Source organism: Chelonia mydas, chromosome 14, assembly GCF_015237465.2.
Source record: "Chelonia mydas isolate rCheMyd1 chromosome 14, rCheMyd1.pri.v2, whole genome shotgun sequence".
In the NCBI taxonomy this organism is placed as follows: domain Eukaryota; kingdom Metazoa; phylum Chordata; order Testudines; family Cheloniidae; genus Chelonia; species Chelonia mydas.
In genome coordinates, this window is record NC_051254.2 from 9,632,060 (window position 1) to 9,658,267 (window position 26,208).

At 45.4% G+C, this 26,208-nt stretch overlaps 1 non-coding gene across 1 annotated transcript; it reads right to left on the reverse strand.

The window, feature by feature from the left end:
* Nucleotides 1-9,491: 9,491 nt before the first annotated feature.
* TRNAT-CGU lies at nucleotides 9,492-9,563 on the reverse strand. The gene has a single exon. It is a non-coding gene; the product is annotated as a tRNA-Thr (tRNA).
* Between the last annotated feature and the right edge of the window lie 16,645 nt (nucleotides 9,564-26,208).

Here is a 26,208-nt window from a genome sequence, read left to right on the forward strand (position 1 = left end):
TATCAAACCTCTGTTTGTGCTTCATTAACACAACATCTAATAATCACATCGTGCCTTACCTCCAGAAGTATCCCAAAACAAATTACAAATGACTGGCTATGGAGAGATCATCTCATTTAGTGAAATGCAGCCACCTCTGGGCCAGAACTCAGCACACAACCACACTACACAGACGGTTACCAATTGAATTCCTTTGGTATTTCAGGGAGAATTTGGGTGAGCAAAACATAATGATCTAAATCACAATCCTGCACTGGTATGGACATTGCTGAGTTGTGCTTTTCTGTCTCTATAGTCTATGACTCCATGAAACTGGAATTTGTTTAGGAGACACCCACACGCTGGCAAAATCACTATGGGATCCTTAATAAACAAAATCATGATAATACCTAGCTCTTAGCTAGCACTTTTCATTAGTAGCTCTCAAAGTGCTTTACAAAGGAGATCACTATCATCATCCTCATTTTACAGGGGAAATTGAGGCACGGGAAGGTGAAGTGACTTGCCCAAGGTCTCCCATCACGGCAGTGGCAGAGCCAGGAACAGAACACAGTCTCCTGAGTCCCCAGGAAATGCTCTATCCATTAGGCCACACTGCCTCCCTCACAGATGTGATTGGGACCTCATTTTTGCATCTTATCTAATACTGCTTTCAGCATCACACTGCACTAACAGAATGCTGGGCCACTGGCTCAGTGCTGACTGAGAGGCAAGAGTGCCATCTATTAATGTCTATTAAAATGATAATCCAATAAGAATTGGGGCCTCATTCTGCTAAGTACTTCATACACCCTAGACAAAAAGATTGTCCCCCAAGAGCTGAATTATCATCATTACTTCCTGCAGCACCGTGGGTTTCTCCTCGGGCTGTCTCTTAGACTCATTCAATGAAAAAGCAGCTATTTTCCCCCACAATATTTTTTTTCGGCAAAAAGTCTTTAACCTGAATTCTGACTTCTTCAAACACCTTTAAAAAAATTTTTTTAAATAAACCCCCAACTTCTAAGGAATATTATTCCCAAACACATACTTGTGCCTCCAGCAGAACAAATCAAGTCATTTTTGTTTCTGCTCAGGCCTTCAGCATGCAGACAAAAACATTTTTTATTCATCAGTGGTAAAAGGCTACAGCCATTTGACTTTAAAACACAGACATGCTTAGTTCTGGGCTCTCTTCCAGGAAGTCTGTGTCACCCGGGCTGTAGATCGATATGTTTGTCTGCAAAGTCACCCTTTTGATCTGTAATTTTTCATTTTGACACAAGAAATGCCTCTTGATCAAACTTCAGTTGGTCTATTAAATTCTAAATCATAATGGAAATGAGAATCACATTGTTGTAACCATGTGATGACTTCACAGTTTGGCGTTTACTTATTCTTGTGTTAGTTTGCTCGGCTGTATATTTATGATTCCAACAACACTGCAAATACTGTTCCCTAGCTTCATTTAGGACAGCTGCTTTTTAGGGAGGTGGGGAGCCGCAGCAGCGGTCTGGTTTTCTCATAAACCAGCCTCTCCACATTATAGAATAAATCATTCACGGAATGGCTTAAGCTACATGAAATATTATCACAATTTTTTATACTGTGCTACCTGCACGTCACGTCAGCCAAGACCTTCCATTTATTGTTCATAAAGATAGGTTTGGACTCAGAAGCCCCATGCTCCTTAGTCCCTCCCCTTCTCCCCCATTAGCTCTTACTCATATGAGCAGTCCTATGGGCTCCTGCAGGACTGCTCAAGCCAGGAGTACTAGCATCCATAAGTGTTTGCAGGATCAGACCCATGCATGTATATTTTTCTTCAATTAATGAGTTCAAGATTTTCTCTAACAAAGACAGCTGGTGTTATGTGCAAGGGCAGTGCATAATTTTGTGCCAGGGCTTGCCAGGGCTGAGCTCCGGCACCTCTAGGCTTGGCAGTTCATAGCCCTGGCACCTCTGGGCTTGCCGGGTCAGTTATGAAAGTAAAAACATTGCTTGAGCCCTGACACCTCTTTCATGACAAATTAAGTACCGGTGCAGGGAGTAGGCAGGAGACAAAATGGCTGGAAAAAGAGTGCCCTGCTTTTATTAACTGCACCAGCAATTCTGATCAGGCTTTTGGAAACATCATGTTCACACTAGCCAGGCACAAAAGCTTAACATAGGTTCTGGTAGAGTCACTCCACATGAATATTACATAATCAGATTTGCATAGCTACTCCCATGCTAACACAGGGCTTCTCAACTGGTGGGTCGCAACCCCGGAGGGGGGGGTTCATGAAAGAGGTAATGGGGGAGCTGAGAATTTTTTTTACAATCTAAGCAAAAGAAATGCTTGCTTCCCAAATCTCTGCACACCTTTGCCCTTCAAGGTCAAGTATTTTCTGCCACCCTCTTGAAACACACTTACACTGAATGCATCCGATGAAGTGAGCTGCAGCTCACGAAAGCTTATGCTCAAATAAATTTGTTAGTCTCTAAGGTGCCACAAGTCCTCCTGTTCTTTTTGCGGATACAGACTAACACGGCTGCTACTCTGAAACCTGACACTTACACAAATCAGTTACACAAACGTGTGTTTTTTTAATCAATACATTTTTTACGCTTACTTTTATAACAAATGTAAAGGGGTTGTGAAAATTTTTGACTGAATAAAAGCCGCCAATCTGTGTGGGATGAGAAACACTGTACTAACACATGGCCAAGATTTCAAGAGACCAGTGATTTTGAGTGTCTCCATTTTTGGGTGCTCAACCGAGACACCGTAAAGGGACCATATTTTTGGAGGGTGCTCAGCACTTTCTGAACGTCAGGTCCCTTTCAGGCAACTCAGGTTGGGCACTCAAAAAATCATCATATACTTTTGAAAATCTTGCACCCCTAGCCTTCCAGCTGATAGGATCAAAGCATGAGTCTCTTGATTATTTAAAGGGGCATTAAAAATTAGTTAATTCCTCAGATTTAGTTTGCTAAACAAAATTCAGACTTTAAAATCTAACAAATGGAAATTTCATTTTTTTTTAAATTCAGTGAATTTTGGGGTAGGGCGAAAGATGGTGGGAGAGGCGAGATTGGGGGAGGGCAGAAGGGCATGTGAACATATCCCCGCAGTGCTGTGAATTCAAACACAAAAACAAGGTGGTAGTGCACCAGAACCAGAAAATGAAACTGACTAGAAACAAAAGTGAAAGTGACCTATGCAGCATCATTCTCCAAAGGGAGTATAATAGAGTAATAATGTAAGGAAGCAGCACCCATGATTGAAAAGGAAGTGAGCTTTAGCAATCCTTCAGCTATGTTTATCTGAAATATTATTAGTAAAAGAAATAACTTTTTTCTTTAAATGTGGAGCCAGGCCCTCAGCTGGTGTAAATCACTTGACTTAAATGGGACGATATTAATTTACATAAGTTGAGGACCTGGCCACAATTTTTAACTCTTGTTGTTACTCTAGACCTCTATAACTTTGGACACACGTGTTTATACAATTCTGCTAATAGATTCACTATGGGTAATGGTGACACGGTATCCCAGATGGATAATGGTGACGTTGTATGGGCCAGATTCCCAGGCGCTGAGCACCTGCTACTCCTGATGGAAGGGTATGTTCAAATACCTTAAACTCATCTTTGCCCCGACCTCCCCCCAGGTGGGGCTCTCAGTGATACATCTCCTTGGAGGCCCAGCACAGAATCTCACTCCAAGAGTCCTGATTCCAAAACCCCTGTGTTAACCATTAGACAACACTTCATTCCCAATAACAAGCTTGAGCATAGTGTCAATCAAATCCTTTCAGGTGCAACAGATTTTCAGTCTGAGTGCTCAGCTGCAGAAACGTGCCTACACAATGTTTAAAGCAGAGCCATTGATAGGATTAAAATGATTTTGTTCAGAATTTGCTTGAGGTTTCATTTTGCCCAGCACATGACACTGGGAGTGCTGGTTTTCAGTCTTCCTCTCTGTCCCTAGTCACCACACAGACCACGTCTGTGTCCATTCTACCATGCTGTAAACACACAGTATTACCAGGCATGTTGTTCACCCATCCTTAGGCTTGCAACAGCGGCTGATAAGGAAGCTCCCCACATTCAACCCCCATGAACACTGTGCTGCCCTATAGAGTGGGTCTGGAAATCACATGCCGGAGCTGGAGGGGAGGTGAGCACTTTCATTCAGTCTGATAGTAACATGCAACACAGCAGGGCTCTTTCATTGCATCTGATCTCCCAACACGAGAGGTGCGGTACCAGGGCTCAGGCCTGGCGCAGCTCCAATGCTGTGAAGAGTACAAGCATTTCCTTTTGCAGAGCCTGTCTGTTCAAAGGTCAGCAGGATGCATAATGAACACATCTACCCTTTTGGTACCCTGACAGTCCCAACAGTAGCAAAATGCCAGGGACAAAGGCTCTCCACAGTCTGTCTTAACTGCCCAGTGGGGGAGAAAAATCAGATTCACCATCAATCATTTCTGAGTGGTTTTTTTGGAGAATAAAACAGTGTAACACGTAGGGCCCGATCCTGCCCCCCCCTTACTCATGCTGAGTGACACTTTTCCAAGCACAGAGTCCCACTGTGTTCAATATGGGTGAGTATATAAGTACTAAGGATGGCAGAATTAGGCCCTTAACAGGCATTTTTAAAAGTCTCTTGCATCATAATTCAGTGCAGCTGCTCATTTGTTTGTCTCTCACCAAATCTGCTTAGGTTCTCTGACTTATTAAGCAATGGTATTGTTTATTATTTGTATTGTAATAGTGTCAAAGGGCCCCCTCATGGATCAGCGCTCCACTGTGCGAGGTGCTGTACAAAGACATAACTACAAGATGGTCCCTGCACTAAGAGGCTCACAATTGCTTTGGTTCAGGTTTCGTAGAAGAAAGGGGCAAGAGAGCTCTGTGTAAAGGGTGGTGCCAGGAATGTACTTCGGCTCTGTAGGGATAGGACTGGGATAAGAACCCTGGAGGACTGGCCTGGGGTTAATCAGGGCAGGGGAGGTGGTACAAAGAGCATTGTGTGTTTGCATCGTATTGTAGTAGAGCTTAAAGACTAATCAGGTCAGAGCCTCACTGTGCTAGCTGGTAGATAAGCACAAATATTATTAGTAATCATTTGTTCTACAGGGGCTAAAAACTTGCAGACTAACGTGGCTGCTACTCTGAAACCTGACTCCAGTTGGTGTAGTTTCCAATACATACCCTCAAGAAATATAGCATCCCTCCCTCCATTAACAGGGAACCCCTTGTGACATAATCTTTGGAAGAAACGTATGTTTCTCTAATCTCTTAACCAAATTTGTAGGTTTTAAATTTTATCTAGTCCCAGGTGCAGGACTGCATTTCTCTCTACCCTTCCCATATTAGAAATGCACTGAATACAGCCCAAGGGTCCATCTGTATGGGTCTGTTTGCCGGATCAGAGCCCAAGATTTTCACCCTACAGGCGAGCTACAAAGAAACCAGTAAATGCCAGGCAGGTTCTGGCCAGCTGAGTCTGAACAAACACTGATGAAGCTGGACCAAATTAATGCAATAATCATAAACCCTGCGTATGTGCTGAGTGTTTTCATCTTCCAGATGCTGGGCAAACGTTCCATTACATTTTCCCTGCCTATGCAGCTATGAGTTAGAATGTATTATCCGCATTTTACAGCTGGTGAAATTAAGCAGCAAGTAACTGGCTTGTTAGGCCACAGAGAAAGTCAGCCTCAGAGATAGAATTAGTACTGAAAATGCCTGGCTCTCAGTCCTATGGTCACATCACACTTTTGTGCAAGAGCTGACTAATCCAATGTACAGGAATTGCATCCTTTGCCTTTTACAGTGCGATCTAAATGACACTTTCTCTGGTTTGATAATATGGTGTCCTTCCGTAATACCTTTTATCCTAAGAGTCTAAAGTGCTTTTTAAACACATGAATTCTTCCAACACATATGTGGGGTAGATAAATGGCATAATATCCATTTAACCTGCGAGTAAATGTGAAGCACAAAACAATTAGGGACAGATTTTCCAAGAGCTCAGCTTTCACCAAGGCACCAGAATAAGTGGCCTTCTCTTTAAAAGAGGTGGCTCAGGTCTTCGGTCTTCTGAAGTATCTAACCATTTGTGACTTTGCAATCAAGTAAGGTGGTGGCAGAATCAGGACCAGAGACTCCCAGGCCCAGATCCGCAAAGGTATTTAGGCTGCATAATTTCCATGGATGTAAATGGAAGTTAAGAGCCTAAATACCTTTGAGGACTGAACCTCACTGCTCTACTCTAACCACTGGGCAACAATGCCTGAAAGCAGTGACTCTCAACTTCATCCATCTCAGACCCCCTACTTTAGAATTCTGAGTCGCAGATATGTACATTACACAAATCTGGTATAACTCCCCTTGCATAAATGTAGATGCAAAGAGTCCAGGGGCCACATTCAGCACTGATGTAAGCAGGGGCAACTCCAGTGAACTCTGTGCTTCCCCAAATTTACATCACAATTTGGCCTCCCAATACCATTTACAGGAGTTATGCGTCGCAACCAACCCAAGCCCTTACACAAGGGTGAAAGCAAGCGGAATTCAGTGCTTCATGCTTACCAAGCAATCCTCCACCCGCCATGCAGCACCAAATGTTCCTTTTATTGAACTATTTACACTCACAATTATTAAGCAAAAACACACTGCCTCTGTCCTCTTCTCAAACAGTAAGACAAGAATCATTGCAATACGTGGCATCAAGGTTTCCTTTCCCTACTCTGCCCATCACAACATATTACTGTGTGGCAGGAAGGGGCCTGAGCTTTAGTTTGGATGAGGAACTGAACTTCCAGCACTGGGGGTGTCTTAGATCCAGGGTTTTAATTCAGACCAATCTCTAGCATACATTAGGACACACACACTCACATAGATCCTATGGAAAAATCACCAGTGAGTGAGCTACCAGTTCTATTCTATTCTACATCGGTTCTTTTACAGCTTAAGTTATTAACACAGATAAAGACATGGGAGGTGCTTTTGGGTCACAGTTGTTCATTAGCCATAAGGAGTGTGCTATCAGTGTCTCTTATCTCTTTATTCATCCTGGATTGGTGTCCTCGGTTAAGGGCCTGATGTGGGGCTCTCCAGCTGCCACTCACTCAGGCCTGGACGGCACAAAGGGATCGCCCCCTTTAATAGAAAGGAGTCACTGTTTTCCTGCTGCATCTTCAGTGGTAATTTGGGCTGAGAGCAACGGAGCCTGAGAATTGGACACCTAACTCCCCAAAGCTACAGTGAAAATCCCAGACTGTCTATACATGCCCAGTGTTAAATAACCGCATGCTAGGGGTGCCAACTTTCTAATCACACAAAACTAAACATGCTTGCCCCACCTCCTGCCCCGCCACTTCCCCGAGGCCCTGCCCCCGCTCACTCCTTCCCCCACTCCCTCTGTCACTTGCTTTCCCCCACCCTCACCCAATCGCTCATTTTCAATGGGCTGGCGCAAGGGGTTGGGGTGTGAGGGAGTGAGAACTCCAGCTGGGGGTGTGGGCTCCAGGGTGGGGCCAGAAATGAGGGGTTCAGGGTGTGGGAGGGGGCTCCAGGCTGGGGTGGGGGGGAGGTGAGGGCTCCGACTGGGGGTGTGGGCTCTGGGGTGGGGCCAGGGATGAGGGGTTTGGGGTGCAGTAGGGGGCTCTAGGCTAGGGCCGAAGGGTTTGGAGTGCCGGAGGGGCAGGCTCCAGGAGGGAATTTGGCTGCGGGAGGGGGCTCAGGCAGGAGGTTGGAATGCGGGAGAAGGTGAGGGCTCTGGCTGGGGGTGCAGGCTCTGGGGTGGGGTTGGGGATATGGGGTTTGGGGTGCGGGAGGGGGTGCAGGCTCCAGGAGGGAATTTGGGTGAGGCTCAGGGCTGGAGCAGGCAGGTCGGGGAGGGCAGCAGGGTGCAGGATGTGGTGAGGGCTCTGGCTAGGGGTGCAGGCTCTGGGGTGGGGCTGGGAATGTGGGGTTTTGTGTGAAGGAGGGGGCTCTGGACTGGGGCCGAGAGTGCGGGAGGGGGTTCCAGACTGGGGCAGGGGATTGGGGTGGGGGAGGAGGTGTGGGCGGTGCTTACCTCAGGCGGCTTCCAGAAGCAGCCAGCTTGTCCCTCAGCTTCCAGGCGGAGGCGTGGCCAGGCAGCTCTGCGCGCTGCCGCCGCCCACAGCTCCACGGCCAATGGGAGCTGCGGAGCCGGCACTTGGGGTGGGGGCAGTGCACGGAGCCCCCCTGGCCATCCCTCCGCCAAGGGGCCGCAGGGACATGTCACCGCTTCTGGGGAGCCATGTGGAGCCAGGTAGAGAGCCTGCCAGCCTCACGCCAACTGGACTTTTAACGGCCCGGTCAGCACTGCTGACCGGAGCTGCCAGGATCCCTTTTCAACCGACTGTTCCAGTTGAACACCGGACACCTGGCAATCCTACCACATGCATGTAACTACGTTTTTGGTCAATTAGAAAGATTATTAACTAACAAGACTGGAGTGGGCACAGCAAGCTGTATTAAACACATACAGTTATTATTTGTTTAGTACTCAAGTGTTCTAAGGGCTTAATCAATATCCTGACCGAGCCCAGGCCAATAGGTTCTCCAGTTTCAGCACCAACCCGCTTCCCCCAAAGTAGGGTTGCCAACCCTCCAGGATTGTCCTGGACTCCCCAGGAATTAATTATTAATTAATTAATTAATTAATTAAAAGAGTATGTTGTCCGCTGAAACCTCCAGAAATACATCCAACCAAAATTGGCAACCCTACCCCCAAAGCAAAGCAGAAAACTGGCCATCTGCAATTTCCGCATGCAATGAAACTGGGGCTGCCCAGCTGTAACCCGGCACAATGCATGACAAATCAAGGAGCCCAGCTGCATTCCCAGTGCAAAGACAACTGTCCTTCCACCCCCGTCACACACAGACCTGTGCAATGCAGGAAAACCGGCTCCCCAGCGGCCAGTCCCCTTTTCTTTCTCGCGGACTCTCTCAAGCACACCACACACGAGCAATGCATGAAAACAGCCCCCACCCCGTGCATCCCTCCCCCTTTGCAACGCTGGAAAACGGGCTCTTCTGCTGCAATTCTCTCCTCCCCCCTTTGCATTGCAATGCAATGCAATGCAATGCAGGAAAAGACGCTGTCTGACTGCAGTCCTCCCGGTACAGTCTCGGTAGCCTAGGGCCATAGATCGCTGCTCGGAGGGGTCTGCAGAGCGCACGCAATCCCACCCCCTTGCAGCGCTCCGCCGGCGGTGGGCGCGCGCCCGGCCCCGCAGCCGGGAGGGCCGGTGTGCGGACCGGTGCACGCTCCGTGGTGCGGCGGCGCCAGGAGAGCCCGCTGCATGCAGTAGCACCTCCCCGGGGAGGAGCAGGGGGAGGTTACACGGTCCCCTCGGCGCTGCAGCCCGGGCCCCCCTTTGTGTCTCTCAATAAACGGAGCAGAGGCTGAAAAATAAAAAGAGGCTGCACGAGGCGGAGCCAGGCTCCCCTTCCTCCCAAGCAGTCCGGGCGCTACGTTTTCCTTTCAGGCACGGACGGGGTTCGAACCCGCGATCTTCGGTTTACGAGACCGACGCCTTACCACTTGGCCACCGCGCCTGACGGGCTAGCAGCAGGCGAAAGCAGCCAGTGGAAGGCAGCAGCCAACGATCCCGGGCCTGCGTTCCATCCGCCCGGACCAACGTTCCGTTCGCCCGGGCCGCGTTCCATCCGCGTGGCCCAACGGTCTATGTGCCCTGGCTGCGTTCCATCCGCGTGGCCCAACGGTCTATCCGCCGCTGCCCGCGCGGGGCACAGCGCACCCTCCCCCTCCAGCCAGCTGCCAACCCCCCGCAGCTCCAAAGCGGCCACGGATAAACTTTCCGGCCTTATGCATGTAAAACAGCCTGCCTGAGGGGAGCGGACGGGTGGATTGTAATGCAATGCTGCACCCCTCCGCTCCTTCCATGCAGTTCCCCTAAGCGCCAGCAGCTCCAGAGCAGGCAAGGAAGATATTCCGGGACTCATGCGTGCAGTGTGTGAGGGAGGGTCGCAATACACCGCGTCCCCCCCTTTCTCCCCTACACCTTCCCCCCAGTATAACTCAAGCAAAAGCCAGCAGCTGCAAAGCGGCCACAGACGAACTTTCAGGTCTCCTGTGCGCAAACGGCGCGCGTCCTCCCGCGACCGCCATCCCATGCACCTCAAAATCCTTCCAATGGACCCCCAAAATCACTAGTAGCTACAAAGCTGCGAGGAGCCGTCCAGGCCTCAATGCACCTTGGAATTCATCAAACCAAGTCTCCCTGCTGTGCTTCAATTTGCCTCTCCCAGGCTCTGAAAAACCCGCCAGAAGTTGCAAAGCGACCGTGAGCAAACTTTCAAGGGAAATGAAATCCTTCCCTGTGAGAATGTGTGTAGAGGGCGAATCCACCTTTCCCTGTCTCCCGTCTGCGACCCTCGCCAAGGAGAAAAGAGCAGCGCCTGCAGCTAAGTAGCCCCCTGCTCCTTCCAGGAGAAGTGGTTGCAACCATGCAAACCAAGCTTCCCATGCATCCATCGCCCCCATCCGGCGAGGGGATTTCAAGGTGGCATGTTATGGATGCATCTTTCCTCACCAAGATGTAAGACGTTCACTTCTCCCTCTTCCCAAATAAGCAGTTGCCAAGCCAGAGACAAACTTCCATGTTATGCACCATGCAATTTAGGCCTCATTCTAGAACGAGCTTTCAGACACGCAACAGGCCGTAGAGACAGAGAACCCCCGCATCATCTAAACAAAACGAGGGAGGGGAACCCAGAGAGCCCCGTCGTGGCTCCGGAATATCACACCTGTCCTTAGAGCGCACCTATCTCTCTCCCCATTTAGGAGTGCAGGTCTTTACCCAGACATCGCCTCCCTTTGCATGGGTTGCATTTAAATCCGACCACCGGAGTAACACGACCCAAGGTCGGCCAGATTTGAACCAGCGACCTAGCGGTACGACGCTTCCTAAGCCGCATCCAATCCCCTAAGCCACCGAGCACTTCTTCCCGCAGCGTTCACTTTGTTTCTATAGCGATGCACACGTTGGCGTAGCTGCAGTAACCGCACCGCAAAGAGGGCGAAGAAGCCGGGCTGTTTCCCCAGCTCCCAGTCTGGGACCTTTCACGAGTGTGAAATGCACATACAGCAAAGTGTTCCACGCCGCAGGCTCGGGACTGTGAGCGCAGTGTCCCGTCTACACTTGAAATGTCCCAAGAAAGGGGGTTTCCCTCACTCCTTCGGGAGAACATCCTGCAGTCTAACGATACTCTCTGTCAGCTCAGAACGTATTCCCTGACAGCCTGAAAGTTCGTGTTTGTAGTTTGAGCCTATTATTATACATTAGACAAGAAAATAAAATAACAATAATAATAACGACCCCTGTAGGGGTTTTTTCTCCTTTAGGGTTACATGCACTAAATCTCTAGTCTTGTGGCTAACGCTGGGTCAGACCCCACGAAGCGAATCAGTTGCGATTTCACTCTAGATCTTGTTTTTAGGGGAGAATTTGGACTGTGTCGTTTTGGCACATAATGTAGCTTTGCACTGAAATAACTCTTTTCTGGCTTGCAGTTTTTAAATTGATAGACCTTATTACTTGGCTTTTAGTGGCTGCTGTCTTCCTCCTTTGCAAACAGTATAATTTAAGGGGAATATGTATATGACATAATTTAATCTATCGAGCTTTCTATAATATGTCAGTTTGTATCCATGCATCTGTTCAGTCTTACTTGATTTATGGCATCCTATAAAAAGTACATGTATTCTCTTAGTACATGTATTCACCCCTCCCCCTCTTCGGGTAATTAAGTAAAGACCCAGACTTTAAGAACTTCAGCCCAAGGAATAGCTGGCTTGGAAAGTGAACAATTGCTTTGCTAAGTACAAAACTTTGCTTTTCAAATTAAAAAAAAACATCAGCAATCACCTCCCAAGCGAACAACTGCACTTGCATTAGGCGTTATTGATTATTTAGCTATTGGTGGGTATGTAAGGAGTAACTAATATACTATCCACCAATTATCATCAAACCTGTAAGGGATAACACAGCTCGCAATAGGACAGAAATACAGAGTTTAGCACTAGTACACATGCTGAGAACTTTTTCAGAAAGCTTATATAGGCTCCACCAGATTTGCCTATTGCAATCAGGACGACTTTTATTCGGTAACATTTTCTGTGTATGATTAATCTCCCTTCAGGCAATACTTTGTGTCACATACCCAAGGAGGTCTGCAAAAAGAACAGGAGGACTTGTGGCATCTTAGAGACGAACCAATTTATTTGAGCGTACTCTTTCGTGAGCTACAGCCCACTTCATTGGATGCATGCACCAAGGAGGTCTGCATCTGTTCAACGGGCGGCATCACCCACTCAACCAAGGAGCGGGTGGAGGCAGAAGTGCACCCTGGGATGAAAATATTAGAGGACTCTCTGCAAGTTGCAAGTGGAAGATCAGCCCCAACGTGTTTGCAAACAGAGGACTGACGAGAATGAATCCTGCACAAGCAGCAGCTCTGGGCCTAGCTACAGCGCTGGGGAAATGATCGCCTGCGAATAATCAGCGGTCCATATTACCTGGCAGAGAACTGGGGGAATGCTCCTATTTCCCAGAGCTGGCTGTGTTGCCTGGGAATAACGCCATGATACCTAGGAGACTGAGGGCTGACCCCCCCCGCCCAATATCTCTCACCCCCTGCATCTTCAGTTAATACATCAACACAAATACAAATCAACCCCTTCAGTACACTGCGCCATGGCACCATGTGCTTGTACTAAGTAACCTTCATGCCAAGAAAGGTCCAAACCTGCTCTGTCCTAGGGTGTGAGAGTGACACAGTCCCTGTTCCCCTGCATGACTGTAGATGGATTATATAGGCTACAATTACAGTATAGACATACAGATAGTGACTATATGGACCGGACTGCACAGTTCTTTGGCTGTGTCATTTTTCTCCTTTCTCTGACGCATCTGGCACAAGCTTTTGCGGGAGGCAGCAGTGTTTTAACAAGGTGATTGCTACATCCCCAGATCAGATTTCAAATTCTCTGCCCCTCTTTCCCCTCCTTTGTTCTTCATCCCCCACTTCTTTTCCCGCTCAGGGGTTTTAAAAATTGACTACACAGACCTATAACGCCATCTGCTGGAATAGTATTTAACTGCACATGAAAGTTTGATCTATTTTGTCTAACTTTCCCACCAGTGCTTTTGGAGCTTAGTTGCCTGCCTTCCTGACAGCCTTCCTATTTCAGGAGGTGTGGGAGTAAGGGCATGAATTTTAAGGGTAAATATTTAATGCACACATTTAAAAAACTTTTTGTGCATAATGAAAGAAAACTGACCCGTTGGCTCTGAGACTGAATAGTATGTTTCTCTATTACAATGAACTATGGCTCATGCTTGGTGTGTAATGTGATGACAGATCTTATCTGCAAAAGTGTCGTTTGGATAGAATTTGGTCCTCGGGTGTTTCACTGACACTAAATAATTTGCTGAGGTGCAGGGGAGGGGGGGGGTGTTTTTTGCTACTGACAGCATTCCAGTGTAGTGACCTTTAAATCTAATGTTTGACCTTTAATGTTGTTTTTTAAATCAAACCACATTTAGGAACGGTCAAACCATTCTAAAGGGATCAAAATATTTCATGACGCACATTGGGCGATTTATTGGCATAACCTAAATATGCAAAATGCAACAGGGTAAGAGTTGTACATAAATACAGACGTTCAGCGGCTATTGAATAATGTGTACAGCAGCCTAATTAACCACTCTGTAGCATTCTTAGGATGTCTGCATCTATTTTGTAATCTGGCCATTGTGCCATTTTTCCCTGCACCAAAAATCTGTCCTCAGCTTCACAAAAATGCTGTCTCCCTGGGTCATTATGGTTACAAACTAAGTGTCATAGTCACAGCATTATGGCAAAATTGTAATGCATGATGTCCATGAGCCTGCTCATGATATAATAGACTTTATCATCCCTATGCTTTTTTACAAATGAGTGTTAACGAGACAGGTTATAGAATAATACATAATGGGCTTAATCCTGAAATAGTCAAAACTCATGCTCTTAACCTTCTTTCTGCCTCTGCTGATTCTAGGGCCAGCTGGTTCCAAACACAGGTCTACTCTGATTTTTGCTGGCTGGACTGGTACCTGCTGTATTTATTAGGGCAAATAACATTTAAGGAGGGATATTATTAGATGGGCCAGCAAGCACAGAAGACAGCAGATCAAAGCAGCAGAAAACATTAGCTCCTATGACACTTAGACACGACAGGAATGAGTGCAATAGGAATGCCAAGATAATACAGATAGATTAGAGCCCTTTCTGCAAACTGCAAGAACTGACCAGTGTGCTCACCTACTGGTTCCATGTGTGGTGTATCTCCTTTTATAAAAGACCTAGATGCTGCCATCCAGGCCAGACTCACAAGTTCTTTTCCCAGCTCTGCTACTGAAAGGCCCTTAACCTCTATCTTGCCTCAGTTTCTCCCTCTACGAAATGGAGCTAGATGAGGGGTTCTCACAAGAAATTTTTTGGTGGCCGCTCTCACAGTTTTTCCTAAAATACTTAATTAACTTTAGAAAACAAACAAATAAATATGGACATACACATGGCCAAGTCATTGTAATTTATTTATATAGGGTTGTTTTTTTTTTTTTTTTTTGCAGACTCAATAATAAAAATAATGTACACTTGTCTCTATTCTTTACTGGACCTAAACAGAATTAAACCACAAATAAGATGCTTTGCACATTCTTGTCTTTTTTGTTGTTGTTTCTTTTGCTTTTCTGGTTGTTGTTTTTTTTAAAATGTGCTAGCTAGTAAGCCTGCTGCTGTGAAAAGTGATACTTGTATGTTAATATCACTTTTCACAGCCTCCCAGCTAGCTACTAAGTCTGCTGTGAAAAGTGATATTAACAAACATACAAATATCACTTTTCACAGCAGATTTACTCAGCCCGGGCAAGACAAGGGACAAATTAAGCTCTGGATGGGGAGGTAGGCAGCAAGGGCCAGGGGCGATGGGAGGGGCATGAGCCCAGGGGCCAGAACCCAGGGGCCCGGAGCTCAAAGTCCTGCAGCCTGAGCCTGCTGCCTGCCACCCCAGAGCTGAAGTCTGGCCCCACCACCTCCAGGAACTCAGTAGCTGCCTGATCCTCCAGCGTTTGTCTCTCCAGAGTGGGGAAGGGACCAACCCTTGCTGGTGACCCCAGGGGGAGAGGCCACGGCTACTACTTCCCCTCCCCCCAATCACCGCCCAGGCTGTGGTCGCAAGCAAAGCCCCTGGTGGCTGCATTTGAGAAACACTGAGTTAGATAATGCCCAGCTCACAGGGGTGTTTGTTGCAAGATTTAATTCCTCTTTGTAAAGGGAGCTGAGGCTTTGGGATTAATTAAAGATCCTATGCACAGCATAGTGAAAAAGTAGTAGTATTTCTTATTCAAAGGCACGCTGAACTCACGCACAGTTTCCACCAGATGTAAGAGCTGTTTGATTTTCCCAGCAAGTGATACAGGCGAGTAATTAAGCTGGGAAGTGGGTCACTAAAGCTTGTTAGCCTGACCTGCTGTTGTGTTTTGGGAACAAAATCACCTCCCATCTCTTTTGTGAATTGAGTTTAGCATACACAGCTGCGGGAGTGGGGCGTTTTCTTTGAGCCTGCTATTATGAAGCTGTACATCCAAAATTTCATAGTACAGGGAGACTTGGAAACGGGGGAAGCCTCAGAAGATAATAGGTAGCAAGAGAGCTCTATGGATTATTCATAAGCCATTTTTGCTCTAGTTCCGAGCATGAATGTACTTGTAAGGAGAAACGCCATCAAGCATTGGAAGGAGCTGTATTATAAAAGGGTGCACATTGAATTAAGAATCCGCCTGCAGTCTAGGTAGCAACACAGATCTTCAGAAAATAACCCTTTGAGCAACTTCAAAAAAAAAGTCTCTTGATTTTATGTGATCATCTGATAATTATGAAAGAGTCCTCCCCTTACACTCCTTTGGAGGCTAAGACTCTAGCCAGACAATCTGACACCTGAGAGGTGAATTAAAAGCTTAATCAATACATAAGAGGCCTGATGCTCCTCTCCTCTGCACATGGTCGTTTACACTAGAGTAAAGCAGGTGTAAAATGTTACCAAATCAGATTGGTAACATTCAACACACACTTGGCACAGGTGCAAGTGACAGAAGGTGCAGGGCAATAGCAAATCAGGCCCAGTGGGAGCTTTTGAAGATGTGATCCCATGTCTGAAGCAAAACTTTGAGCTGCAAAAGATTCCTGGAGAAGGTGGGGTGTTGCAGCAGCCTGGCTATTCTCCAGCTATTTTAAGAGAGTAAAATGGTCACAGGAGTTTGTCTTACATTTGCAGTGGGATAAATATAAGAAGCTAAGACTGTTGGTTTGCCCTGATCATGTTACCCTGCCGGCAATGTAAGATGCATGACAGTGAGTTAGAACGACAAATGTGCTAATGGCAGGCATTATTGTAACATTTCCGGAGTACTTTTCCAGACTGTCACAGAGGGTTATATAAAGAATGAATTGAAAGTCTTGCTATTGCTTTTCATCACTTTTGGCTTCTCCACAGGTGCCACGTTTCCCTGGGTGCTGGTCACATATGCTGTTGTTGCCCCATAAATGCCTATAGTCACACAGCCTCCTCTCATATAACGTGAATTACAAGTATCTCTGTTTTGGAATCTGTCACAGTACGGATGCAGGCCTCTGGGATTGGCTCATGGAAGGGCTAAACGGGCAATATCTACTATCTGAATTAGAATTCTTTAATTAGTCCCAGAGAGAGACTGACAGAACCCATCTGCAAGGTTGGTTTCTCTTTTCCTGTTCTGAATCACCCATCCCCTGAGAGATTAGCGTCTTAGGTATTTTTACCTTTAAAATAATGTGTTGATGGAGTTTTCTTGGTGCTGGAAAAGACTCCAGTGTTTGCAGCTAGCTGCAAGACTCCAGTTTGGATCAGGTGGAGGGGCTGATGTGTCCAGTCTATTAGGGTGGGGCTAAGGGACGATTAAACCTCCTACAGGCCTTATTCCAGTGTGGGGGAAGTCTGCTCTAGCCTTGAAATACTCATTTCAGTTTTGGAGTGGAGCAGAGCGGAGAAGCTCATTCAGGCCTAGAGATCCAATGTGATGCCAACTCCAGAATTTACTGTAGCTTCCTCTAGTCCTCAGAGTTGGTAGATTTAACTTATTGGTAGGAAGGCTTTTCTTAATTAGGGGATTTATAATGGTGTGTTTATTTCTTATTAAGCTACTACTAGAATATGGTGAGTTGAATTTCATGCTTCCTCTAGGATCTTAAACTAAAACTCTCTCTTTATTGGATTGCTGATTCATCTCCCCTTTGCTGTATGTATGAGTCTGACGATAGTGTGACGACTATTTGTTGGCTCCTTCTGGGCATTGTAATACAGTCTCTGCAAACCTGAGAAACTGCACTGAAGTTCTACCATCGAGTTTTTTTCCTGCCAAGAGTTTTGCAAGAAGTGAGAATTCCTCTTGCAATGTCTTGGCAGGCTCCATCTCTGTAAAGTACTAAGTGACCTTTACACAGCAGCAAATATCTTCATTTGTATCTGACAGTCTCATTCTTCTACTGACTACAGAAGAGTCTCTACTGCTCCCTGGAAGCATAGATGAACTCCAGAGATAAGCCAAGGAACAGTGCATGGGGAATAACCGGGCTAACGTGTTTCAATGCAGTAGAAATGACTGGATTCAAATCAGCAGCAGTAACACAGGGAGATTGAAGGGGTGTTCCTGAGATACTCTGGAAGAGGGTTTTTTTTGTTGCATCTGGTGTACCAGGCTCTGTTTGTGCTAATAACTGGATAAGGAAAATTCCTCTCCAGATTAGTTAGGGAAGCTGGTGGTAAAACTGGGGTGGTAGCATGGTCTTAACATTGGGCCCTGTCCACACACTGACCTTTAAGTGAGTTTGTAACTAATTACTGGCACGGTTGGCTCTGTGCATGATTTGTGTCTAGACACCACGTGGTTCTACTCAGTATGGGTAACCAGCTATAAACCTAAACAGGCACGGAGCTAGTTCAGCAGGCTAGTCCCCTTGTAATGGGGAATCTGACTCCCCAGTTGCCATTGCCTTTTGTGCTGCTCTGGATGCATGTCTCTCAGGAACTCCATCCCCTGGTGTCTCTGCTGGACAGAGATGCTTACGTTTCCCAAGAGTGCATTCATGCAAACGGTGCTGCGATGGGAAACCAGCTGCTGTGTGGATGCAAGCTGAACGTTCCTTCACCAGTCACATTTAGGAGTAGAAATGTGGCCGGTAGGGCTGACTGTAATAAAGACTTCCATTTGTTGCAAGGCAATGTAGATGGAGGTAAATATGCCTTAGCTGATATAGCCCATACATGTAGTAAACTACTGGCACAGCTAAATGATCTCCCGTTGGTCAATACTGGAGTTGAATAACATTATGTCACAGAGATGCATGTGCAACTATCTAATATATGCACATGGCCCAATTTGAGGCCTTAATCTATTGTGATACCCATAATTCTTAGATTTACTATAACTTGCTACTTATAAATTGTGCAGCCCCCTCCCACAAATTAAGGAATCAAAACATGCACCAATTAACCACATGGCTCAGCAAATGATCTATACTGGATCCAAATGCAGGAGCTGTGTCCTGATCCTGCAAACTCTTCCACAGCTGGAGCCCCCCTGGACTTGAAAGAGGAGTGCTTGGAGGAATTAAAAGATCACTCCCATGAAGTATTAACATTATGTATCCTACAAACTCCTGGAATCTCAGCATAAGAGTGTCAGGTAAATCTATCCCCCTGCGCCAGCCATCCAACAATACTGAAGTTAATGGGGTTGGCATGGATGTAACTGAGGGCTCTTCCAGTTTTGCCCTCTCTCTGAACTCAAAGTACAGTGTTAAAGGTTTAGAGTGATTTGAAGTATGCAGTGTATAAGTGGGACTTGTGGTAAAGAAAAATGTTAGGTTAGTCACCCCAGTAAAGACATTGCCTTTTAGTGATGCAGGAAAAGCAAATAATTTATTTACACATCTGTTTGTACAACATTACAGCTACCTGTAATGATCAGCATTACTGAGAATAGCTTTTTTCCATAAAATATATCACAAGAAAATACAGAGAAAGTGATCTGGTGACACACTGCAACAATATTTATACCACTTGTGTTGTAATTAACAGGATGAAATTAAAAATAATCATGCTGTTTTAGTAGGCTACCCATTTCAGGTCTGTTTCAGTGACTAGGTGATGGGTTTTGTTATGGTTCATACCAAGCAATCTTTGAAATTCAAAAATCATCCCTCAAAGCAGTTTTACAATCCCCTGGTCTGTGAAGTGGGCAACAGATTCATTTCAATTTACTTCTGCTCTGTAGGAATTGGAATGAGGTACTCTCAAACCATAGCTTCTTGGGTTTTTTATTTTTGCCATGATGTGTTTTCACATTGTCTCTAAGAGCCGATGCTATGTACCGGGTATGGACAAAGCACTAGAAAATATGATGTAAGGCACGGTTCAGGGGCCTGATCGTTTAAGGAGATGAGCGCCCTCAAATGGTCTTCAGCTCCCATCAGTTTCATCTGGTGCAGTTCTGAGGTAGGGTTACCATATGTCCATATTTTCCCGGACACATCCGACTTTTTGGTTCTTAAATTGCAGTCTGGGAGGAATTTTTAAATATCTAAAAATATCTGGGATTTTGCCATTATTATTCTTCCCCAAAGAAGAGTTGATCATTCAAGAAAGAGAGTGAATGTTGATCACTTGAGAAAGTGCCCACTTTTTCCCCCTAGCTCCCAGTGCTTGCACCATGAAACAGCTGTTTCGTGTGGCTGGGAGGAGGGGGAACGTGGCGTGCTCAAGGGAGGAGGCGGGGCTGGGGTGGGGATTTGGGGAAGGGGTTGGAATGGGGACAGGGAAGGGGTGGGGTCAGGGGCGGGGGGGCATGAGCAAATTCCCTCCCCTGCCGGAGTGTCCTCTTTTTTGAATGTTCAAATCTGGTAACCCTATCTGAGGGCAGTAAGCAATTTTCAAGCCAGGTCCCTGGCTGGCCAGAGATTGGATCCTCTCTACCTCCTAGGACATTTCCTACTCTGGTTTCTAATTCTGTGGTCGAATGAGCAGGAACTATACTGAGAGGCTGGAGGCTTTGCTTCTGCTCCTGGGTCTGCTTTAACAGCCCAAAGATGCTCATGAGGCCTGCACCTTAGTTTTCCCTATCTGTAAAGTGCTTTGAATTGGTATTACTGTCATGCTCTAGTGCAGCGGGTCTCAAACTGTGGGTCGGGACCCCAAAGTGAGGCGCAAGCCCGTTTTTATGGGATCGCCAGGGCTGGCGTTAGACTTGCTGAAGTCCAAGCCCGAGCCCCACCATGCGGGGCCAAAGCCCCAGGGTTTCTGCCCTGGGTGTCAGAAGGGGGTTGCGGTGCAATGAAGTTTGACAACCCCTGCTCTAGTGTATTTAGGACCTGATCCAAAGCCAACAGGAGTCTGTTCCTTGACCACTTCATGTTTTGGATTAAGCCCTCCACTGAAGTCACTGGGAGTTTTACCATTGACCAAACCCACAGACAGGACACAGCAGCTTTGGGGGCAATGTGAAAGCTCAGGGGGAGATATTCCTCTGAAGAGGCCGTAAAGGGGATTACCCCGCACTGCCCATTAGGACACTTCTGCACAATTTTTGTACCATTTTATCTATATTGATGTAGAAATCAATATAATCAGATCATGCAATCCCACTGTGCAGCTGCGGTGATATTGGTCTAGCAGTATAGCTTATTTCCATACACTAACCCAGCATGAGCGCCTTTCGGTTTTTTATACCAGCATAACTGTCCACAGCAGGGAACGGCTCTGATCTAACTATATAAACTTCCAGTTAAATTGGTACAAAGAGTATGTGTAGATCTTCCCTTCAGACAGCAAGTTACTTATTCCATCCTCAGGTTGTATCATCACATTTATTTTCAAACTAACCCCTGGCATCCTGAAGCTCTTTCTTTGGAGAAATTCCCACTCAGCATGAGAGCGTAGAGCCAAGAATCCCAGGATGAGTTACAAAGAGTTTTAACTTTGATACAGCGGGGGAAGCGGTAGGCCCTCTGACTTAGCTTTTGGGTTCAGCTGGCAAAATGAGTCACCAAAAAACTACTCCTTAAACTGAAATTGACCTGAGATGAGCTGAGATTTGCGTCTCCTGGTCATTTGAAGTAAAAGGAAACCGCTCGCCTCTACAGTGAATAAAAACCATAAATTGTCAAATCAAGCCCTAACTAAACGTAGAGGTTTAGTTATTTTGAATTCACTGACATGGACAAGATACAACTGGCCTTATAATAAATGACACTAGCACACTAGATTAGTGCTTTTGTGCGTGTGTGTGTGTGTGTGTGCGCACGCGCGTGCAGAGACATCACTTTACAAAAGATACCAGGCATCCAATGTGATGCTTCTAAAATAACACAGAACTGCTAATTATTTTTAAATTTAATTTGCTAAGTAGGTTAGGGCATGACAAAGTGCATCTAAGAAAAACCTGTACAAAATGAGTTTGTTTGTTTTTTACATCCCATGGAGGCACATGAAATACAAATCTGGTCTATTTTATATATACACCTTTACAGTACATGAAATGCAGAGATGAACAAAAGGAAAAAAAATTATATGTGCCCAAAATAGCAGATAAAATATGGAAAAAAAACTCTGTAGCCTCATGGGAGGTGAGTAAAGGCACAAGGACTAAAAATAACCATGCAATAAACATAAGTACAGTCTGTGCAACAAAGCAAACCGAATGGCTCCCATGATAGAATTTACAGTAATTCTCAAAATATACCAGTATTTAAACATACTGTAAGTGCAACATTTACTGCTCTCTAGCATACTAAAGTATTCATATGGAGTGAAATTCTCCCTGCACCAAGCCCGGGGAAATGGGCTTTGGGCAGGGTAGGAGACATGATGGGGTACATGTTGGGAAGACCGGGGTTACAGTACAGTCATGCATGGTCTCTGTTCCAGTCTGTAGGGTGGAATAGCTGCAGTCTCTCTACACACTCTACAGGGTGGTTGCTGGACGCTGGATCCATTTAAGTGCCAGCCTACCCCAAAGAGATCTCCTCTGTGGTGCACAGAGGGTACACCTTCCTACACCATTCTTCATAGGCCTGATACGCAGCATAAGTTGTCCAGAGGGCTTTATGCCACCTCTACAGGCCACGGTGAATTCACTCCACTAAGAATGGTGCCATGAAAGTGGACAACTCTATTGTTACAGCTGTGACACTAACATCCAGTTAAAAAATAAACTTGTGTGCAAGTTCAAAGTAGGTGCAGGAAATATATCAGTCATCCAGTTTTATTAATACATATTTTCCACTATGCTTCAAGTTTTAGCCCAAAAAAAAAAAAAGTAACCTAAGGATTACTTTTACAGTTAAAAATCTGCAAGAGTTTTAGTTTATTGGCCCCTCCAAAAACCCAAACCGCACAATTTAAGGAATGCAATGTAACATTTACAGTGGAATTTATTGTAGCACAGACCTGGCTGAATAGTGCCCTTAACTACAGCAACCCAGACATGATCTGCATCTGTCTATGAGGTACAGAGTGCTAGGCTAAGCTACATGGTAAGGCTATGTCTTGCAAATACAGGTTTTAATCACTGCATTTAACTTGGTTGCTGTGCGGAGTAGGAAATAAAACCCAGAGGAATGTCTTAGTGCAGCCTCACTCTGGACTGGTTTAGGGCTGATCTATACTGTGGATTCAACTATCAAGGCAACTGGCTGCAACATGCTCCATGTAGTACACAGTGGATCTTAATTGTCTTCAGTACCCATATTAAAGCTGTGGATAGGATTAGCCTGGTTATTGAACATGATTAAAGTCCCAAGAGTTAATATCTAAAAATTCCCTGATGTGAAGCATTTCAGGTGTATTCTCCTCCATTTGTTTAACATGAGTGCACTAAAGCGCTCCGATATCATGGTGGTGGGTACAGTATAAACACCTAGACAGGCACATGCTCTTCTGTGCAGCAGTGAAAAGGTTAAGTGATGAGCAAGGACATGGGTGTGGGTAAAGGATGTGCTCTGGTGAGAACCAGTTAAAAAAATGTTACTCTCCTGCTTACTGGAGCAACTTTAAGTAAATCATACAGTGCAATGGATTTTATTGACTCAAAGTACAGATTAATGGCACATGAGTTGTGAAAGACCCATTAAGGGTCTGTCGGTTCTAGGATTTAAAGATGCATTGTCTGATGGTGGCGACTAATCCGTTCTAAAAGTCTAGTGTAGAGATGGCAGTGAATTCCCTTAATATCAGCAATGTTGAACAGCTCAGCACAATTTAAGATTATACACGGCCTTGTCTGGACTTTTAGAACAGGTCAGTTAGCTGGCCCCTTCTACCACCATACCTTTAAATCCTAGTCAAGGTAAACTCTTAAAGGGCAACCTGGCTAGTGGCTAGTTTTTTTGTAAGCTAAGTCATGGTAGCCAGCAAGTGTGAATTGGCATTTGGAAGAATGACTCTTCCTGTATGCAGTTTGTTATTTACTCTGAGCTATGGGCATGATCCAAAGTCCATTGAATGGATAAATGCTGCACCTTATCTTTCTGGTGCCTGCCAAACGTCACTTTAATATTATCCTCAACAATGCTCTACACTATATAGCTCTCTCTGTATGTGTATTTTACATCTATCTATCTCAAAATCATGCAATAAAAGCAACTACCCTCCCGGTCTATTGGTATGAGCTTCTGATAACCAGGATGACTGCTTAATGTTTGTTTCCCCTCAGCTCTCTTAAAAGCTTGCCCATGCAAAATTCACATCACAGATCATACCGGGAAGTTCTGATCAAGACAGGACTGCAGAATTGCACCCTAAATAGATTTGGACTTTACTTACGTGTACAGGCTTTTAGGTTCAGCTACCTTGCAAAGAAGGATTTACACCTAAGAAATGTAAAGCTGGAATTCTTGCTCTTGGAGGACTGGCATCAGCTATAAGCAAAAGGGAGCTAATGCACAACCCCTGTTCTCTCTTGCATGAGAGCATGTGCTGCCCAAGTCTATTTGGGAGCGAGTATGGAGTGTCTCTTGCTATTCTGGCCGTTCTTCCCCGCTGCAACCGCAAGTGCTAAACATCCAAATCACAATCATCATCAAAACTATTAAGCTAAATTAAAATTTGGCCCACATAATTTGTTACAGAGGCCCTCTTCACGCTGGCCAAAGAAATGAGGCTAACACCTCTGTATTAAGCCAAAGCACAGCTCACGACAGAGCCACGAACTAGAGCTGGTCACATCGTTTGAAACTGGTAAAATTTTGACGTTTGGAAAAGTTCAGTAGAAATGTTGGCAAAATTTTAGATCTCCTCCAACACCTTTTTTTTTAAACCAGCTCTCCTGCTAACACACTTTCCTTGGCCACTGTAAATAGGGCCATTAAGCCCTTACCTACGATAGGCTTTTTTTCTCCTCTAAAACCACCTCTCATTGTTGCTAATGCTGGCTCACCTCCACCAGTGATAGCAGCAGCGGGGCCCTAACATAGACAAGGTACTGGGCTCAGCTTCTCTTTCAAGCACTGTATCATTTAAACCTGCTCAGAGCAGGGCAGGGCAGGGCAGCATGAGGGTTCAAACTCCAGCATCCAGCCTACATTAGTGTTCCTGTTGTTGCTATCACATGTTGCGCTAAGACAGTGGTAGGAACAGTGGAGGGAAAAGCCTACCAGATACCTCCAGCGACGTAAGACCCATCACACAAAAACCCACCACCTTATAGACTTGAATATTCAGTCTCCATACTATCCCTTCTCAGCCCTGAAAACAGGTGCTCCATAGCCTGGCTGAGACAACTGGATAATGCAGGCAGCTTGAAGCACTGCTCCCCTGTAGCTTAAAGGCCCTAAGCATGCATTCCTTGGACAGCCAAACCTCATGTCAGTGGGAGTTTTGACTGCCCAAGGAACGCAGGATCAGTCCCCAAAGGGGAGATTCAAGTCATTCTCATACCTTTCCTAAAATCCATCATTCAGCACCAAAAAACCTCCTCAAACAGGTTGCTATTAACATACACAAGCTATCAATAATTTGCCTTGTTCTGTAGGTAAACAAATCTGTGTTAAGGACCCTTAACCTTCCACAGACTTGAATTTGCCCCTGGTAAGTTTTTGATCAGATTTCTCTCTCTGATTTAGAAAATGGAATGACCACCAATTAGATCTCCACTAGGCAAAACGGCATGATGTAATTATTAGAGCAGGTAAAAAGGCCAGTTTTTTTTAAATGGGAAATTTGAACAAAAATGTTAATTTTTCAAAATTGCAAATTTAAATAATTTGCTTCCCTCCCCTTTTTTAGCCTCCTTTCCTGGTAGCAAAATAGAAACAGGAAAAGGGTGGAGGAGGGAGTGAAAGGAATATTTTAAAACATTTTAAAGAAAAAAAATACCATTTTTCTTCAGTGTCTGACAAATCTTTTTTTTTGACCAGCTCTAATAATCAGACTCAGACTATCCCAACTATATAAGAACCCAGAAACCCAGTTCAGCCAATGTGTGCGCCAACATCACATACTCTTTGCTTAACTTAAGTTACCAAAGTGTTTCATTTGTAGGTGCTCAGTTGACCTCACAAAAGTACAAGAGAAAAAAAAAAGTGTCCCACCAAAGAGCCTGTATAGACAGAACAATGTTGTACATCAGGGTTACAGAATTCAAACCTAATGCATCCTGTAACCCGTATCAACCTCTACACACACGCGCAAAGTTTCATTAACACCCCTCTGCCCTCCCCCAACTTGCTATGCATCAAGTAACAAACAGCTGTTGAGATCAATACTCCTCTATTTGAAAGTACTAAAACAATACGCACTACACAACAGGAATGAAACTGAAGCATTAACATTACAGTTTAGTTGCGTTACACAGTGACTGCAATGCCCTTTTGATGACTTTCCGGGAGCAGCTACCGTAAGGACACTTGATGCACAGATGAGCAGTATTACTTACACTGTGAGAGATCTGCTCACAGAAAGTCTGATCCAGCTCCTGTGGAATGCAACAGGCTGTTTTGCCATTGATTCAATGGGAGTTCGATCAGGCCCCCTGATTCAGGTTGTCTTGAAAACACTACACAAATTAGGGTTTCTGTTCCCCCTTGTTTAAAAGATGACAATCTT